The sequence below is a fragment of the Dermacentor albipictus genome, chromosome 9 (genome assembly GCF_038994185.2).
Source record: "Dermacentor albipictus isolate Rhodes 1998 colony chromosome 9, USDA_Dalb.pri_finalv2, whole genome shotgun sequence".
NCBI lineage: Eukaryota > Metazoa > Arthropoda > Arachnida > Ixodida > Ixodidae > Dermacentor > Dermacentor albipictus.
Window position 1 is genome coordinate 46,974,376 of NC_091829.1, and position 20,467 is coordinate 46,994,842.

At 43.8% G+C, this 20,467-nt stretch overlaps 1 long non-coding RNA gene across 1 annotated transcript; it reads left to right on the forward strand.

Moving 5' to 3' along the window:
• The first annotated feature begins 5,233 nt into the window (after positions 1-5,233).
• Positions 5,234-10,485, forward strand: LOC135897164 (uncharacterized). Its single transcript, XR_010562944.1, has 3 exons — positions 5,234-5,358; positions 7,133-7,192; positions 10,263-10,485. It is a non-coding gene; the product is annotated as an uncharacterized lncRNA (long non-coding RNA).
• Positions 10,486-20,467: the final 9,982 nt, after the last annotated feature.

A 20,467-nucleotide genomic window follows, 5' to 3' on the forward strand; every position in this document is an offset into this window, starting at 1 on the left:
CTTTCAACAAAATGTAAGTGGCAGGATCGCACATTTTTACTTCAAGTTTGATGGCGCATATTTTGAAAATAATGTCATCCACAGAACACTTTTCAAGGGGATATATGCCTTCCAAGGTCGCCAGATACAATTCGAGGGAGAAATTTATTTACAGAAAGGCAGAGAGGTCGGCCTGAGCTATAACTTGCTCTAGCCTGCTGTTCTGCACTGGGGAAAAGGGACGGGGAGGAAAAGCGCAGATGAAGGATGCTGTTGCTGCTGATGATGATACGAGGAGGATGTGCGCAAATACAAGTTCACAACGTTGTGGCATCTCTAAAGCCATGCATCTAGCCCAGTGGATTGTAGAAAGGCCATAGCGGCACTTGTTATCAGGGCTGCGCTGTTTGCATTAAGCCAAGGACGTGAAAGAAGCTCGTCTGATAGCGGCCGCTTATCGATGTTTGCAATGGAAGAGATCAGTTGCTGTCGTTCTTGCACGTACAATTTCTATATTGCCATAACTGCCATACGATAAGTAGTCACAAACTTAATTAGGGATATTTCGGTAATTATTCGATTATACATTTCGATTTCTTGGGCAAGTATTTCCCGCTTCTTCGAGTAGACTATTGCTGAAGGACTAGAAGTGTGCTATCTGCCGCAAATGACTTTTCTTTCTTTCTTAATTTTCAAACACCTGCTTCATATATCAGTAATTCTCGCCTTGCGCAAATTAAGTGCCTCAAATACAAAAGTTCGTATTGTCATAGATTCTCTATTGGTGTGTTTTGGCCCTTCACTTGTCATGTATAAGCCCATGTACAGTGTGTTGAGGACACGCTAAATCCAAGATGAACAAAATTAATTCGGTGTCTCCCTCTATGGAGTGCGTCATAATTGCGGTTTTGGCATGTAAAACACCAGAAATTAGTTTATTAAGCGAGTTAACAGGATATGTTCTTCCTGTCGTACTTCCGCCTGCTCATATCACTTTGGTCAGATTTACAAGCGTGCTGTTCAGAAAGTCTTGTGTAAGCTCATGTTAACACCTCCTGAGTGTCGAAATCTCCGTAGTCCCTGTTGCAGTAAATGTTTCAGTACACGCAGACTTAATATAACGTTCAGCAAATTACGCCCCCCTGTCGGGTTTCCCTCTCTGAACATTTACCTACACAGGCCTGCTTTGAGGCATTCCACCCTTTGCATTTTCTGTAATGACGGGGAAACAATATGCTACTTTTTATCTGCTGCTTTACTATACTAAAAAAAAGGATCTTAGAAATTCTCTTTCGCAAAATTGGCCTGGATCTCATTTCCCGCTGTACATTCATATGGAGCTGCGATTCTCGTGTAGTCACAGGGATGTTTGCACTACTGTCGAGGAATTTATAATTGATTCCGAGCGATTCCTTATTAAATCTGCTTCCTTTAGTCTTATTAGTTGGAGTGCATTTAAATTCAGGGACGTGATTGATTGTGTTGCATCAATCACAATAAATTTACCATTTATTGTAACTTTGCAATTGAAATTTAACTTCTGTATTCATTAGGCCGTATCTACCCGAGCGTTGGTAAACTCCCGCTGCGGGTTATGAGCCGTAATGTACGAGGATAGCAGCAACGACACAAGTTGGCATGAAAGAGGTTCATTGAAGAGCGGTACGTACTCAGTGACTTACGCCGTTTCGAAAGAGTTTATAACACGTGAAAACATACCGCCAACTTGGTGAAGTTCCCAAAGAATGCTGATCTTATTCAAATTTTTGTGTGCGCACACTTATGCAATAAGTTGCCAAAGAGATTGAAGATGCTAGTTTTCATGGGATGGGGCGAACAAGAACTGACAAATGACTACTCCCGCGAGCAAGCCATGCCAGAAAACAAGCCCCCTCCCTCCCCCCCCCTCCTTCAAAAAAAAAAAAAAAATATAGGAGATGCTATAAGCACACAACCCTTAAAACGTGCGCTCTAATGACTCTGAGGTGACTAATTATGTGGGTTGTGGTGCGCGGGTTGGCTCCCAACCTTTGACGGCGTTTAGAAATTGCTTTGCGCATGCGTCATAAATCACGCGTAATGAATAACATACACGTAGTAAACTGTGCCTAAGCATACACGCTAACGACTATGGGTGATTAGTCGCTAATGGCATGCAAGACGTACGTAAACAGACTGCTCGAAAACACCGATGGGTTTCAAAGACTAAGCAAGCATAGCGTGTCTTGATGGATGACTTCGGTAGCAAGTGCAATAGGCTGACCCGGAAGCCTGATACTTGAGGTTGCGCTGACACGAACGTCGCAGATCAAGCCTCTAAGGAAGGATATCTCCACTGTAAAATGCAGCTTGCTTTCTGGAGAAACCCAGATGGTTTGCCTCTGCAGAAGGAAGGTGCTTCTTAGTAGGTGGAAAAGTGTTTAAAGCAGCATCACAAGAACCTTTCCTGTGACTTTTAACCACAAGGATGTTAATTATGCTTCATTCAATAAACAAAAAATAGAAAATTGAACATCATCCTATTTTTCTTCGTTCGTTCGCTAATGTATCTCTTTCACTCTCTTTAAACCAAACTGTATTCGCCTGGTCTGGTCACTGATTTACATGCTATTCTATTTCGAAGTTCGTTTATTTTGATGCGAAAGCGTCATATGGCCCCTTGAGCGATAAAGCCGGCGTCTGTCGTCTGTAGCACCGAAACAGCAGGTAATTACCCATTGGTTGCGACACCACGTAGCAACCGCGCCTCGACGGAGCAGAGTGGGTGAAAGGAACACCTGCTGCGGCGTTAGTGCGCCAGGTGTTCGTTGAGAGGACAGGGCATTGCCACGGTGCCACGACAACCTCGCTCTTGCTCGCAGAAGTTGGCGCGCGGTCCGTCTCTCTCTCTCTCTCTCACACACACACACACACACACACACACACACACACACACACACACGCGCACACACGCACACACGCACGCACGCACGCACGCACGCACGCACGCACGCGCACGCTTATTATCTTACTTATCACTTATCTTATTTATTTATTTATTTATTTATTTCAGAATACTGCAGGCCATTGCTTGGCCCTAGCAGGAATGAATTTACATTGTTACGTAACCAAGAGAATAAAATTTATACAATGTTAGCAGCACACATATATCAAAAGAATAAACCAAAAGAATAAAATTTTACAATATTAGCAGCATACGGATACCAAAGAATAAAATTATACAATATTAGCAGCACAAGGATACAAAACATACATATCAGGTAAGTAGACGATGTAACGCATCAGAAAAATTTTGTGAGGAAAAAACAGATGCCTTATCTTATCTCCGGGATTTACTTATCTTATCTATCTTATCTATCTTCTTTACTATCTTATCTTACCTTCTTACTTACAAACTTATCTTATTTATTTTCTATCATGGTTTCGCATCATCCATTCTTGTTGAGCGATGCCGTAAGGTGGGTGAGAGCCATAGGTTGTAAGGGAAAAAAAAGGCCAACAATGAACGAAGCGATGAAGGAGGAGGGTGAATGTGTGGCTATCGTTTGTGAAGATCGCTGCCGCCAGCTGTTCTAGGTTTAGTTTGCCTTACTCTGCTCGGGATTCGTTAAGTATCGGGTAGTCTTTAATTAATTTTGTTTCCCGGTTTCATTTCTTGTCCATTTGAGCTTGAATCAGTTTTATTTTCAGTGTTACATCTGAGCCCGCATTGATGACGAAGTACTTTACTGGGCAGGGGCGTTCTACCTGGGCAGCCTCTCTTCAACCTGATGAATTACCTTTGGAGACATTTCTCCGCAGCGGCGTGCGCAGCTTTCTCGTGACGCTGGTGCTGTCGGGTAATGGCTCACCGGGTTGAATAACCCCAAAGCAATTCAAGAGTTTCTTCATGCTGCTGCTTCTCACTATCACAGTATCACCGATGTCCGGCAGTTCGTTTGTGGTGGAATAGAGTGCAGGTCGCCAGACCAGGGTTGCGTAGCAGACCTACTTAAGTGCTCCTCAATCGCCTGGTGCCATCTGCCATCATTTGCCATCTTGCGTGCCATCTGCCATCATTTGCCATCTTGCGTGCACTAAAGGACTCGTGAGTAGCTTTGACTATCAAGTAACTCCATCTGAAACCACGGAGGAGCTAGTCATGGCCGGAGTTTATTTTCCACTATGTAAGTTACAGATGGATTACGACGAAAAAAGAAAAGCTGCCAGTAGACGGCTTGGGGTGTCCGCAGCCCCGTGTGATGAGCGGTGTATGGGCAACAACAATGAAAAACACAGTCAGTAAACAAATGTAAGCACTTGATTAATGCAGAAGAAAAGTCAAGCACAATGGTCTGAAAAAAAAATGCCAGGATAAGTAAAATCAGTTTTTCTTCTCCAAAGATATATCTAAGTTTAGCAGTGGAACAAGTAAATAAATCATAACTAGCAGATTGATAATGGTTTAACAGTGAGGGTAAAGAATAACATAGCCTTTCTATGCCAGAGTTCAAATGGGGTGCAACAACGTTCCAATATTCTCCATGTCTGGTAGCATAATTTTACTCTTTTTTTCTATATGTGCCAGAGTACTCAGGTTATGTATGCTATATATCAATTAATATTTAAATATAGTGCTCAAACGACGGGTGGTATAGTTTGTGAGTCGTGATAACATGCACTCTATGGAAAAAAAACCTGCAGTTTCATTATAACCAGCATTGTACACATGGCGTAGGTATTGTTTCTGCATAACGTAAGTTTTTTATGGTATTTCGAAAAAGGTAGTACCCTACCCTAAACATGTTGGCAGTAGTTGGCAGCAGTAGTGGGAATAGCTCCTTACGGGGCCAATCACGAGGCAGACGCCAACAAATGCGGCGATGTCTTTCTCACCCGCATAAGACGCGTCGGACGCCATCACCTGCTATATTTATTTTCGTGTCCAGGACTGTGCCTTTGACTGTGGTTTATACACTGGACGAATCCCCCATGAGGAAAGTCTAGAGATGTTCTGGGCATTCAGAGGTTACTCTATATTAACAAATTCCCCATCTTTCCTGGTGTCATTGGCGCATAAGGCGGTGAAGCCCTCTCTGATTGTCCAAAAAATAAAAAAAAGAAATATGGCGGAATCTGAGAACGTAGTGGAGTTTGAGGCGTCCAGACTAGCAACCCAGTGTTTCGTATTATCACATTTTTTCGCCGTGCTTCTCACATACGCACATCATGTTCTGTTTTCTATCGCTCATCGCTGCCGTAAACGGCCGGCACGAGATGGACCTGATCGTGTCGAGCACCGATCTGTCGGGCGAGGACAACGCCGGCGTTTCCTACATTGTCACCAGCTCCAGCGTGGGAGGCAGCAATGAGGCCAACTAAACGAGCCAGTCCATTGAGGTGAGCTCATCGATGACGAGACTTGTTATGTTGTAATCTTTCTAATGCCCTTCGCTTTGAGAGCCTAATAAGTACCTGTAAAATGATTTCACCATCTCTAAACCAGAGCATTTGATTTCTTGGAATTCTCAGCAAACAGGACGCTATATCGAATTTATATAATTTCTGAGTAAAAATTTCTAACTGTCGCAGCCGCAGTTATCCTACCTGACTAATGTTACGATCACGAAAATTGCAAACTGGCGGCACCAGAACTTACCCTGATGAGAAGCGCACCATGAACGCATGAACGAGGTAGGAAAAAAAGGGCAGACGTACGCCGTTTCACAATTCCAAGTTGATCGAAAAATCGCATGGAATATTCTATGTTGTCCATAGTATGTGTTTGACGCGGCTTTAAATTTGCCGCTCTTTTCTAATAAAGTTTCAAATGTCAGATAATGATCCTCTTTTCTTTGTTTCCTGTGCGCCGCTTCAATTTCTCGCCTGTCGCTCCAGCAGCCCAGCAGTGAAGTTTGTCTTGTCAGCGTACTTCGCTTTCCTGTCATAAAATCTGTGGTGAAAATTAGTCCCAACCAACATAGTGCGGCGTCTTTCATGGTACATGGCACCTGAGTTACTTTGGAATGTGTTGAAGCAGACAGCGATTTTCCAGGCTTGTTCCGGATAAATGGTGGTGCAAGCCCACATGGAATAAAGTTTCGTCGCGTTCTTGCCATTGGCTTTTAAATAATTGAGGCGGCACATTTTATACCAAGGGCACGAGAATGAACATATGACTGTAATGATGTCGAGTCTAGGATTGAATTATCCTAAAACATGATGGCCCAATGCAAAGCTTAAACACCAGAGAATGACGGTTCTGTGGCTCTTTGTGTAATGAAATTGTGCTTCCATTTTTTTTTACTCTAGATTCTTATCATTTGTGTATCTCTTACCCTTTCTGGATAAGGAACCTAGAGATTCGCACAAAAATCACTGGAGGAAATTCCGGCGCTGAAGCCTTTCTGATAGGAGAGGGATGGTTACAACATGTATGGGTCCTCTCTTTGGGCTTGTAGTTGCTAGTGTTCTTGTGACAGCATTTATTACGCCTTTCTAAACTTCGGACACTCATAGTTTCCTAAACACAGCAAGTGGAAGCAGACAGTTAGAAGTTATTCAGACACTGACATGCTAGATATGCCTAGTATGGGAAAGAATGGACAGCCACCTTAGTGCATATCTATTTCAGTGAACAAGTTACTATAGCAAGAAAAAACGGTAGCGATACCATGAAGCAACAAACACAATTAGGCGTATGACACCCGTGTTGTGGGAGTCGTCCTGGTCTGAATGTCACTTTTTAGTACAGCAACTAAATCCCGCAAAGCTTGTTTCTTTCCGCTCAGCAGGATGTGGTGCCGGTGATGTCGAAGGGAGAATGCATAGCCATTACTACACACTTTGCTGTAAGGACCATTACCATCAGATTTTGTGGCAAACTGCAGGCTATGATGTAGCACCGCTGGACAGGCGCTGCGAGTTCATAAAGAACAATGTGCTTGTAATGTGAGTACTGCAATTCTGTGTACTAGCATGTTTGTATTAGCATGTATTTCATAGAGTTGAGGCTCCATAAAAGTACATTCTGTCATTCAATGTCGGTGACATGGTTAAGCAGGTTGACCATATCTAATTAGAACTTCCTGTATTCTGGGGCACTTGTTTTCAACGTAAATTATGTCGTTTGGTGCTGTCAGTGTAAGCCTAATGTCGTTTTTTGTTCTCCCAGGAAGAACGCAAGCATTGCTGAGGAGCCGTTTGACCTGCCGCCACACTAATATTGTATTTGGTAAGGTCTATTACAGATCTTATTTCGTGTAGTACGTGCTATAATTGTGTACAATGTGTTCAAAACTTCAGTAAGTGGGCTGTTCGACAACAGGTGTTTACAAATTAATAATTATAAAAGATGTTCAAGGTCATTAGTGATACAATTGCTGCTCACTACTGAATTTTTTTCCAAATTAGATGATGAGCCATCCAGCAAGTGCGGCTCTCCTGGCTAATTATACAAACTTTCAAATACGGTTAATATTTTATCACAAGTGTACAGCAGTCGGGGACAACTGTTCACAGCGACAATTTCATAATATTTACTTACATGCAAAAGCGAGTCAAAGGTCAGGTGTACTTATGAAGTTTTATTAAACAAGTTCATCATCATATTGCTTACTTCATTGAAAAGTTTCTCGCGGAATTCTCACATCTATGAACAAATCAACAGCTGCCGAACGATGGTCGTCTCTATAGCCAATGTTTGGGCAAGAGGCTTGTCTTCAGAGCACTAACAAGAGATTTCTTTACCATGCAGCTTGAGCTGATCAGTATGAAGAGATTACATAGGATAGGAGCACAAAGCATTAGTGGGCCTCTTCGATTATCAGTCCTTGACAGTCCTGGACTGCTTAGCACTTTGTCACTAATGGTCAAATGTCAATGGTCAAATGTCAATGTCTCACTAATGGTCAAATAGAAAAAACCAGTAGAGTTAGAATAAGCACACGCACATCGTAGACACTGATGGACTTCAGTGAGCAAGCCATGGCTTCTTGAGGAAGATGGTAGGCCTGAAAGATTGAGCATTTCAACGATATCTCCCATGGTTTCACTACAAAATTAGATTGCTGCAACTCGACGTGCACTGTTGCGTGGAAGATTGCAAAGCTGAACATAAAGCTTCAAAAGCATTTCGTGCACAGTTATAAAATTTCAGCCAGAAGTGTTGCAACAACCAGCACAGCTCACGTAAAGTAGCACAGTCTATTTGAGTCAGTGGTTAGCCGTTCCCGAAACAGCTGATTCAGAGGATACTGGTGAAAAAGACAGCTCTGTTAAAATTTTTTGCACAGACAACTACATACTGCCACATAGGAGGGCCACCGTTCCTAGCTGCACATTGTATCCATGACAGATGTGCCGTTCTGGTTACAGCTCGCATCATTTGTCTCTTCTTCATGCCAACATTTTGTCTCTTCTTCATGCCAACAGCAATGAGTAATCTTGGCCCGTGAAACACATGTGAATGGTGCGAGCTGCTTGTCAAGCTCAGTTTTAGAAAAGTTGCGCTAGGATGGGGGGGGGGGGGTCGGCACATACTAGAGAAAGGCGTTTTTAATCACTTCACGTACAATAGTCGCGGACACATCAACCAGTTCCTTGGAGTTCTTGCGTCGACGCTGTACTTTACCGCGTCTTGCCAGCATATGGAGAGGCTCCAGACCAACTCAGCTACAGTACATTGTCGATGACTGACGCGATGACAAACAAAGCTGGAACTCAGGACTGGCTGCGCAGTGGGTCTATCGCGGCGCAAGCCGCACAGGGCCAGGGCGTGATTTTCTCTTACGGTGCCGCATTTCGCTTTGAACTGCAAGAATAGAACACCGTGCGGTAAACGAGAGAAAAACAAATTTTAGCAGCACTGACCGCCAAGTGCTACAAGGGTGTGTGTACGCTTAACATCTCTTTCCTCAGCATTGCAAGATGTAGGCAAGACAAATTTAGTTGCACCTGTTCTTTCCCAATGAAGTAGTGTGAAAATTAGGATTTCAAGCACGGCAAGTAATAGTTTCTAGCCTCGTTCACACATGTGGACTAGATAAGAAAACAGACAAGATAAAGGCCTTCCGGGCTTATAGAAAGCCGTGACACAAGTGGTTGCAAAGTGACATTCCTACTAAACATTCTCTCTTCTTTAATGAACGGGTAAAAAAAAAACAGGGCAAAAAGTTTCGGCAGCACCACACAATGGTGAAAAAGTGGTTATTGGTGCTCTATTACAATTGCCATCACTACTGCAGCAGTTTTGTAGCGTTGAACTGTCACTGAAGCTTGCTTCGTATTCTGTATCGGTCACGACCTTAACGCGTAGATAGTACATATGCCGTGTAGTAAACTTCACTTCCTTAATGTGAAGGTTTAACGCGCAGCCAATTACGATTTCTGAATTCAAATGTATCTAAACTGCAGAAATGCTTTTGCAAGACAACCGCTCAACCATACTAAAGGAAACTTGTGTAATTTGAGAAAGAAAGTTAAATACTAGCAACTGTAAGCAGGAAAATTGGGGTTTGGCAAATCAGGTTTTAAAGAAAAATTAATGATAATCAGTAACTTTAAGAAAGTAGAAGCTCAAGGTTAAAAAATCCTTAATTTTTCACCAAGAACAGATACCACGGTTCGTAAACTGCATCTGTTAGGCATCCTAAGTTGAAGAATCTGATCAATGAATTTATTGCTTATGGGAATTAATTACAAAGTTTACAAGGATTTCGCAAAATTCACCGCAAATTAGTGTCACAGTTAAGAACAATGTGTAATATGACAATTTAATACACTTTAGATGTGTTTTTGGGTACAGATCACGGAATAGTTCCAGATTTGTAAACTTGATACATAATTTAGCTATTTAAGCTTCTGCAATGTTTGAACGAGTTTTCTAAATTGTATAAAAAATAATTTACAGGCCCTCATCACATATATGTCAACTGTATATAATTGTTCAATATGAATGCTAACCAGGCACTTCCTCTAAGGATGGTGTACACTGTACAGCAATCAATATCAATGAATTAAATGAGATAATGCAGTCCATAGTCATCAGGTCATCTTTTTCCCCTGTTGTAGTCCTGGAAAACTGCTTTATTTAAGGCTTCAGAAGTAAGTGTAAGCGGCTAATCGCACATTTTACACTGTCTTTCGATGGGCATGCCAGTTTCACTTTCATCGCAGAATACAGTGTTCAGATGACTGGATCATCAAATTTTACTTCCGAGCAACTGGAACCTTGTCTTTTACAGCGTGGCGCACGACCAAATCGACTGACTTTGTCCGCTCACCTGTGTAGCGTTCTCCTGTAGGACCACTGGACCCCGAGGCAGTCATGCGTGGGCGTCGCCCCACCGGTGAACTCGACCAGGGCGACCTTCTGGAGCTTCCAGCGCAGGGGCGAGACCCGCTGTAGCCACGAGACGACCAGCGACCGTTCCATGAGGTGGACGGCGCAGCCGCCGCTCAGGCAGCACCACAGCACCACGAGTCACAGAAAGGTGGCCGCATCGGGAAGGTCCGTGGCCATGTAATGGTGACGGCCCGCGCGGATACAGGTAGACACCCACGTGCAGCCTATGGCGGGGCCAATGCTGAGCGTCTCCTCATGCTGAGTCAGACCCGTCGTGGAGTAGGCCACAGGCACATACCCTGCCGTTATGGCCGACGTTCTCGGATGGTCGTGCGTGACCTACCAAGTGAAAGTATTTTAGAGTGGATAGTGGGCAGGGGAGGTAGAGTTGAGGTAGCCGTCTAGAGAGTTATCGCATAGGGCCCGTTAAAATGACACATTTTGTAGGGTTGTATTGGAGCGCGCGGAAACTTGAGCACTGTAGTTATTACAGTGGCCGTCGGTGGGTAACATGATATCTGTGGACTTGCAGCACCACAGTTTGTGAATCAAGTATGGAATGCGATAACATTCATGTATAGAGAGATTCAGGATGTGGGAAGTTAACTGACAAGGTTGACAACTACTTACCGAGGAAGCAGAAGCTACAGTACACAACCATTAAGATGGGCTGAGAAGGACTTCGAGAATCTGCTCATATATTACCAAAGTTGGTGAAAACGGAATCAGGGATTCGCAATAGCCGAAATCTACTATTTCTGGAGCACCTAGACAACCATAGCACAAAATAAGCGTAACAACAAAAAAGACACTTTCTCCCGAAAGGTGAAGCATCGATTGCGATAGCGAATTATTAGGCAGCTATACGGAGTAAGGGTAGTAGTTTTATAGGCCGTGTAAACCTTACAGATTTGCTTAGTAATTAACAAGCACGATGTAAGGTCTAACAAGCAGACATGAAAAATGCATCACTCGATTACATCAGGAAGTCGCTGTCAAATGCGCTGGCTTGAGGAAGTGCGGCAGTAGCAGCGAGCGAATTTACCTTCGGGCTGCCTCTCTGTTCAACGCGAACTAAACGATGAGAACACAGCGCCACACTTAGCTGCCTGCACTCGGTGCACTCTGTCCCCACTGCAGTTCGCTTCCAAGGCCACACTCGGTCGTTCCATACGCACCTGCCCCCGGACTAGCACGCCCCCTCCCCTCCCCTCCCCCGTCCCCACAGTTGCTTGCGTGCTATGGAACATCGCGCTCTTTCTCCCAGCCTTCCTCCGTCGCGCTGCGAGGTTGAGCCACCATCCTCAGTACGCCGACGCACGCTTTTAGTCGCACGTGCCGCATACGGCGTGTAACCAGAATGTTATCGACCTTGCATTTTATATGAAACATTAAAGCGACGGGTAACGGCAACGTCAAAGATGCGCCTGAAGTGTTCATATGATTGCTATCGCAATAATAATCACGAAAGGCGTACGAAAAAGGGGGAATGTATTGACATCGTAAGATGCAAAATAATTATATGCACAATTATTTAAGCAACTGAATGATTCTTGCTTGCTAGTGTTGGAATAACTTGTGCGCTCTCGCTAAAGCTGTTTCACCTATCTTGCTCAGAAATTATTCAGTACCCTCTTCTCCTTGAAAGGAAATGCTCCCAAGTATTCAGGGTTTTATCAGCTGCATTAAGTGTGAACGTCGCTGTTTCTTCCTATTGCTGGGAAGTGTCTTGGCCGTATTTACGAGTCTGCAAAGGCACCTTGAGGACCTTCTTAATTCATGTTTCTGTGGTATCAGCTCGACACATTTTCATTTTATTATCGATTAAACATTAGCTGTTTATGCATGCAGAGACGCCATTAGCTTCTCGTGTAGCTAAACCAGACTTAAGCAGCAGGCGTAAGTGGTGACTGGAATAGTTTAGCTTAATAAAGTTAGAGGATCAGGTTAAGTGGAATTTTTCTGCGGTAAACCAATTAAATGGTAACTTTTTGTTTCTCACATCCAAAAATTTAAGTGAATCTGGTTTATACGTATACGTACATTTGCAGGCAGAGTGATGTATGCGTCGAACTTGAGTTTTGCAGATAATTCAGTCAAAAGGAATGCGGTGAGCTACTGTCTATAGGCTAGCGTTTTTCCCCTGTAACTAAGTTGAGCAATTTAGTTTTTGAAAAATGTATGGCACATGCCAATTGTTTTACCATTCTGCTTTCTTAGTAGCATTGCTAACAAGCATAATGTGGACGATATAATTGGTAATAACTGCAATGCACACACACACCCGAAAAAAAGAACATGAATTATAATCTAATTTGAAGCCAAACCGAAAGGCGAAGCCCTTTAACACTAAATTATATGTGCCCATGTTGCACCGTTCGCCAGTTAGCTTAGTTGCGCAGTGGTAATTCTTTGTTTATTTCACTAAAGAGAACGCAATGAAGGGCATAAAATTACTGCTGACTGCGCTGTAACTTCGATGTAACCGTTTCGCGCGGTCGATGGGGCGCTGAACCGATAGACCAACGTTATAGCGCGGTCCATAAAACAAGCGCAGAAAGATGGTTGCGATTGTCACTGCGGTCCTACTGTCCCTCCAGGGTCCAGCTGACTCCTGGAGCGACGAGGGAAACAGCATCCACTGCCGCAGGATAATGCCAGGCCACAAGTGCCCCTTGCGAGCAACGTGGACAACGCAGTGCTTCAGCCTTACTAGTGGCATGATGTATCCGCGCAGCTGGCAACACTAGTTTGGACGTCGGTTCTCCAGGATGTCCTGGCCAGCAGAACCTTCTTCATCCGCATGCCGAAGTACAAAAATATCTAACGAATTTACTGGATATAACGAAATACGTTAGAACCTCTAAATTTATTCGGCAATGTGAACTTTTACGCTGATAACGAATATTATATATAATGAGTGTCCTATATAACAAAAGAGTTGTGTCAGCTTGTGCTTTGCTATGACGAGGTCTCGGGGATGAATGTGGTTTGTGATGCTTGACGAAGGAAGAAGGAAGGATAAGCAATTTTCGCGAATTCGTTTATTAAGCATGTAGGTTAGTGTCTGTATACGCTCATTTCAGGGTGTCTGATGGAAGGGGCGAATATCAGCTACTCAGGGAAGCAAGTTAACACGACTGCGCAGAGGTTGTATTGAGCTATGGGCTGATGTGTTTTGTGTGATAATTTGACAAATTTCTTTATTAATCATCTATGTTAGTGTCTGTAAACGTTTAAGGGAATGGGGTTTGGTGGAAGGGTTGAATTTCCGATTTCAGGGAAGTCAGTTAACAAGACTTCGCTGAGGTGCGATCGGACTATAGGCTTACGTTTATTTCTGCGAAAAGTAATATGCGCACATTATTTATGACGCAAGTTCGTGTCTGTACACGTGCACTTTAAGGTGGTGTAATGGATGGGCTGAGTTTGACCTTTTCAGAGTAATGATAGCGGCTGTGGATTAGGTCAACACGTTCGTCATCCTAAATTTGATGACAGACCGATCACTATATGTTAAGAGAAGGTGAGCATTTCCGCTTGCAGGTTGCTTTTTAAGGCGAAAGGCTCAAACGGCTGGTTGGTGCTTAGGCTAAACTAGAGTTACAATAACAGCGACACATTATTGCATGAAAAATGAGTCATTTTTCTATTTGAAGTTTAGATGAAGAAAACATAATATGCTGTTGGCATTTACATTTGACAACTGCCGTATATATTGTGTTGGGCTCGGCAGATAAGTCAGTAAAAAGGAATGCGGTGAGTTGCTAACTTTCTTAGGCTGTCGTTCTTTCTGCTATAAGTTGTGAAAGTTCGTTTATCAAACATATAAGTTAGTGGCAGTATAAGTGCAACTGCAGGGGTAGTGAAATAACCGTCTAGTTTGGGCCTTTCAGAGAATTCAGTGAACAAGAGTAGGCTGAGCTTCTAAGGGGGCTATAGGCTGAGCTTCTAAGGGGGCTATAGGCTGATTTTTTTCTCCGAAATCTAACTTGCCCAAATTTGTCTATCAATTAGGCAAGTTAGTATCGGAATATGTTTATTTGCAAACTGAGTGATGTAAGCCTCGAATTTGAACTTTGCAGATAATTCAGTCAAAAGGAATGCGGTGAGGTACTTTCTATAGGCTTTAGTTTCTTCCGCAGTATGTTGAGAAACTCGTTTTTCAAACATATAGGCTAGTGTCAGTGTACGTGCAATTACAGGAGTAGACAAGTAAGCATCCAATTTGAGCCATTCAGGGAATTCGGTGAGAAGGACTACGCCGAGCTTCAAAGGGCGCTATAAGCTTATTTTATTTCATCAAGAATTAACTTGGTCAAATTTGTTTATCAATTAGGTAAGTTAGCAACAGTATACCTGCGTTTCCAGGCAGAGTTAACTAGGCTCCGAATTTGAGTCTTGCAGATAATTGTCAAAAGCAATGCCCTGAGGTACTAACTTTCTATTGGCTGTCGTTTTTCTGCAATAATTTGAGCAAAATCGTTTTCCAAACATATAGGTTAGGGGCAGCATAAGTGAAACTGCAGGAATGGTGAAGTAAGCGTCCAGTTTGAGCCATTCAGAGAACAATATGTAGCGTGTAGGCTAAGCTTCTAAGCAGGCTATAGGCTGACTTTTTTCTGCGAAATGCAATTCGCCCACATTCGTTTATCACTTAGGCGAGTTAGCATCAGTAACGAACATTTGTAGTAGGTTAATGTACGCGTCGAATTCGAACTTTGCAGATAATTCAGTCAGAAGGAACGCGGTGACGTATCAACTTTCTATAGGCTTTAGTTTTTCCGCTATCTGTTGAGCAAATTCGTTTTCCAAACATATAAGTTAGTGGCAGTATAAGTGAAACTGCTGGGGTAGTGAAATAAGCATCCAGTTTGAACGTTTCAGAGAATAGAATGAAGCGAGTAGGCTAAGCTTCTAAGGGGGCAATAGGCAGATTTTTTTCTGCAAAAAGGTATTTCCTAGAATTCTTTTATAACTTAGGTGAGTTAGCATCTTTATACAAACACGTTCAGTAGGGTAATGTGTGCGTCGAATTTGAACTTTGCAGATAATTCAGTCAAAAGGAATGCGGTGAGGTGCTAACATTCTATAGGCTTTAGTTTTTTTCCGCTATAGGTTGCACAAATTCGTTTTTCGATCGCATAATTTAGTTGCACACAAGTGAAATTGTAGGACTGTTGAAATAAGCGTTCAGTTTGAGCCTTTCAGAGAACTGAGTGAAGCTAGTAGGCTAAGCTTCCAAGGAGGCAAAAGGCTGATTTTTTTTCTGCGAAAAGTAATTTGCCCAAATTCGTTTATCAAATAAGTAAGTTAGTATCAGTATAGGCACATTTGAAGGCAGACTGAAATTCGCGTGGAGATTGAGCCTTGCAGATAATTCAGTCAAAAGGAACGTGGTGAGGTACCAACTTTCTATAGGCTGTAGCTTTTTCCGCTACAAGTGGAGCAAGTTCGTTTTTAAACGTATAAGTTAGTGGCAGTAAAATGACAATGTCAGGAGTGGTGAATTAAACGTACAGTTTGAGCCATTCAGAGAATAGAGTGAAGCGTGTAGGCTAAGCTTCTAAGGAGGCTATAGGATGACTTTCTTTCTGCGAAAAGTAATTCGCCCACATTCATTTATCACTTCGTCGACTTAGCATCAGCACAATGCGTTGGCGGGCTAGTTGGTGCGAATCCATGAATACTTTGTTTAGCGCAAAACGACCTACACAAGAAAGACGACCAGGACAAGGCGCTACTCTCAACTGACAACATTTTATTGCGTCACTCTTTTATAGACCGCTCAAACCAGAGGAACATGCGCAGTGAGCACCATGCGGTGGAGCCACCAACATCCGACCCCAAGAGCGCACTCATGCGACAGAATCCAAAAAACCAAATTCAGTGCTGTAGAAGGTTAAGGAAGGCACACTAATGCATTGTGACCCCAATGCCTGAATGAAAAATGCTTCCGATAACTCTCGGGTGGTGGTGTCACGGCTCTTTTTCAAAATCGTGGTATCACGAAACATGGGTTTGCACTTGCATGTTTTACAATGCTGAGCCAAATGGGAAGCTGTGCCTGTTGGTATGGATCGCTCATGTTCTCTAAGGCGCTCGTTAACACAGCGTCCTGACTGCCCTACATACACTTTGTGTCCTGTCCCTTATACTTTGTGGTTGCATGTGTTTGCGCTGTAAACAGTTTTTATGTCAAATTTATCGTTTCTTTATTTCACTTATTAGGCACAAGTAATTTCCCTATGTTGTCCTTGGCGTCAGTGTTTGTTGGCTTCTTATGATATGACTAATAAAAATCGGGACCCTCGGTTAACCCCCTTTCTAATTTATTTCATATGTTCGTGTCATCTTCATCTACGCGTCACTGTCGCCATGCGGCTGTCGTCGTCATTTCTGTACCTCATTGACCTCGTCATGGCACTGTCTTTGCCACACCAGTGTAGTGGTTACCTCATAGACCTTATATTGCCATCATGCTAAAGCTTTGTTGGTGTCATCCCTGTTGCGGCCGTGTCCTCGTCTTGCCACTGTCATCTTGTAACATTATCGCCATGTGCATGCTTTCACTATATCAACGGCGTACTCACCATTTTTTGTCGTACTTCAATGCTATTGTCTTCCATTACAACCCGTTGTCGTCGTTGAGCCTTTGTCTTGACAATTTGTGTTTCTCTCTCCTACGCAAGCACACGTATACAAAAATCATTCGCCTCACACTTAGCGGTTAGATCCTGTGGGAACAAGGCCCGTAGCTTCCCCTTAGGGTGCGAGATAGGTCGGCCTGCATATCCACAGTGGAGGCTAGCGTAAACATCACGTTAACCACCTGTACAGTGTAGCAGGGGTCACTTTGATATGCGCAATCCACAGGTTGCGTAATTAAGTCACATGTAATGAGACTTCCTTTGCCTACCCTTACGGATTCGGCATGGCTGCTGGTGCAAGTTGGTCGGTACATCTACTATATATAACCCGCCGTGGTTGCTCAGTGGCTATGGTGTTGGGCTGCTGAGCACAAAGCCGCGGGATCGAATCCCGGCCACGGCGGCCGCATTTCGATGGGGGCGAAATGCGAAAACACCCGTGTGCTTAGATTTAGGTGCACGTTAAGGAACCCCAGGTGGTCGAAATTTGCGGAATCCTCCACTACGGCGTGCCTCATAATCAGAAAGTTGTTTTGGCACGTAAAACCCCATGATTTATATTTAAGTTTTATATCTATTATATATATATATATATATATAAAATGTGTGTGTGTGTGTGTGTGTGTGTGCGTGCGCGAAGGTTGAATTGAATCTGAGAAGACTGCAAGTACCAGTAGAAGAGTTTATATAAACCCTGTATTCTTAACCTGAAATTAGTGCAAGTGCGTGTCTGTGTTCGGCGCAATAGAAAAATAACTTCCCACAAAACCCTAACGTATAATATCTGCGCATACCTATCTCTAAAGCACACAGACCTCCCAACGTATTAGCACAATATTATCAGTTATTGTATAGCATTTTTTTGGTCTAGCTAATAAGTATCTGCCCGTGAGTGAGTGAGTGAAGTAACTTTATTTTGGTCAAGAGAAGACGCAGGGAAGACCCCGCGCCACCCGGCTAGTCCCACGTAGGGACCGCCAAGCCGAGCTTGACGGCCCGATCGCGGGCACTCTGGACGGCCAGGGTTTGGTCGTTGAGTTCGGGGCTGCCCAAGAGCGCAGCCCACCTATCCTCGCTGAAGGAGGAGCCGATGGCTTCACACTCCCACAACACGTGGTCCAATGTTGCCCTTAGTCCACAGGCGTGGGCGTGTTTCATTTTTTTGTCTATGCTTCAGAATAGATAAGGGCCACTGGGGAACATGTACTTGTTTCTTTTTCCAGTCACTATTTTTCACTGGCTAACGTATGTTAAACGTTATCGCTCGATGCAGGACGCGCCTGCATGTACCAGGACATTCTCCGTTCTTGTAGCCGATTCTTTCGGTGTTATGTGTTGTAGCCGAGCCTGTGTAATTAGATTGCAAGCGTGAGGCGAAGTGTGCATTCTAGTGCTTTTGCAGGCACCAGCGATTACGCTGGAACCGTATATGAGTCAAGTATAAGTGGACCACGCGTGTTACACTTAAGGCCAATTTCGACGATCGCCGACTGTGCTTGCTGCTGTCATTGTGCTCCTAGTGCCACTTGCTTTTTTGGGGCATTTGTTTGCCCACTAAAGAGTATTTGGTGAGGGACAGTTTCAATGCTGTATTCACAGTCCCTGCAACCTGATGTTATGGTAATTGATTGTCTTTGAAGTAGTCACTTGGTTTGTGTCTGTAGGCGTGTGCAATTTCTTGGCTAATCCTCCAGAATTGGTATGTGCCACTAGGGCACAAGTGGCAGAGAACCCTTAATATATCTAGACGTCTGTCGTACTTCTATATGCATACATCTGCCATTACCATTCTTCCCGCGAGAAGCATCACAAGTCCCCTTTGTCCTGATGTAGTCGCTGCGCAGATGTCTGACACTGTGTAGCCGCATGACTTGGTGCATGAATTTCGGCTTAGCTTGTGGTCGGTGTATTTTTTAAACATGAATAATTATGGCAGAACTCATCTTATGATGAATGTCGATAGTAATGTGATTAGCATTAGAGCACTGCGGTGACACGCCGTATTTCTTGAGCCATGTGTAAGATCTGTAGTTGTGAGTCTCAGACTTCCGTTGTTTTGGTTAGATGTGGCACGACCCCGTACCCTGACATGTAGCTACGGCACTCACTTGCCATAGTAACGCTTGAGCATTGCGGCATGACGGCTACTGTATGACGTCGATGCAATAACGACTATTCAGTTTCACAGAAGGAATGGCTTCGATGAAACGACAAAATAGGTACGACGACAACGGGATGATGACAATGAGATGACAATCCATAAGTCATGACGTTGGTATAATGATGGCAGCGTGATGACACCGACATGAGGACAACTGGAGGACATGGGTGTTTGAGGACGATGCCATGACGAGGATGGCTAGTCAACGGCGTCTTAATCAGTATTGATTGACGGCAGCATAATGAGGTTAGAATGATGGATTGACTTCGACGGAACGACGGAGGCAGTAAGACGACGACAGCAGGACCACAATGGGATGGCGTTGCATAAGTCAAGGCAGTTGTAAATCGACAGTGGGACGACAGTGGCATGCGACAATGGGATGGAGACGAGTACCCGAGGACGACGGAATAACGAGATTGGGGTGACGAAAGCAGATCGACGATCCGGGGTTGGTCGCGATTTAGTGACCGTCACTAAATCACGACCATGGTATTGCGACTAATCTGTGACGACAAAGCAATGACAACGATGGTATGGCAAAGTATGAGGACAATCGGACCGCGACGAGTGTATAACAATGGCCTAACGACGACTTGATCACGAAGTTTGTGTGACAACGTTAGCCAGAATATGGAGTTATGATGATGGCATGACGGAAGGTGACTGACGAAGCTCGAATGACGATGTTACAACCACAAGGCCCAAGCTAATAGGCAAGTTGGTGGATTGGACCAACCGTACAATGCATGATGACAACGGAAGAATGAGAGTGATATGAAATAACTGGAACTACGATGGAATTACCATTACGGCATCATGACCATGAGCACACATCTATTGACCCATGCTGGTAGACAACTTGGGGCACTGGGTTGGCGTCGGAAGCTATAATCGCATGAAAGAAGGTTGCTCCTCACAATGATATACACATAATTCCAGCACCAAAAATTTGGTGTGTTGATAACGAAGACTTGATCTTTCAAACAAAACTCCTGTCGAGCACTGCAGTCCTTCCGTTGAGCGGAAGAAGCAATCGATGACATCAGACATCACGTGGGCAAAACTGCATGCTGGGTGCAGCGAAGGTCGAATGATCATGGACCAAATATAAGAATATGCTGTAGACGTCCAGTCTGCAGGCTTACGGCTATCGCTAAATGATAAAAGAAACTCGAGTCTTGCACAACCAGAATAATAAACTAATGCCATAAACGTAGGTTTCTGGCATCAGTTTATTATAGGCGGTTGGGTTTCTCGTGCGTTATTCGCGCATGGACCGCTTGTGCTGTAACGTAGGGAATTACGGTATCATGGAGTGGATGGGCTAGGCCTTCCTTCACAAACTAATGT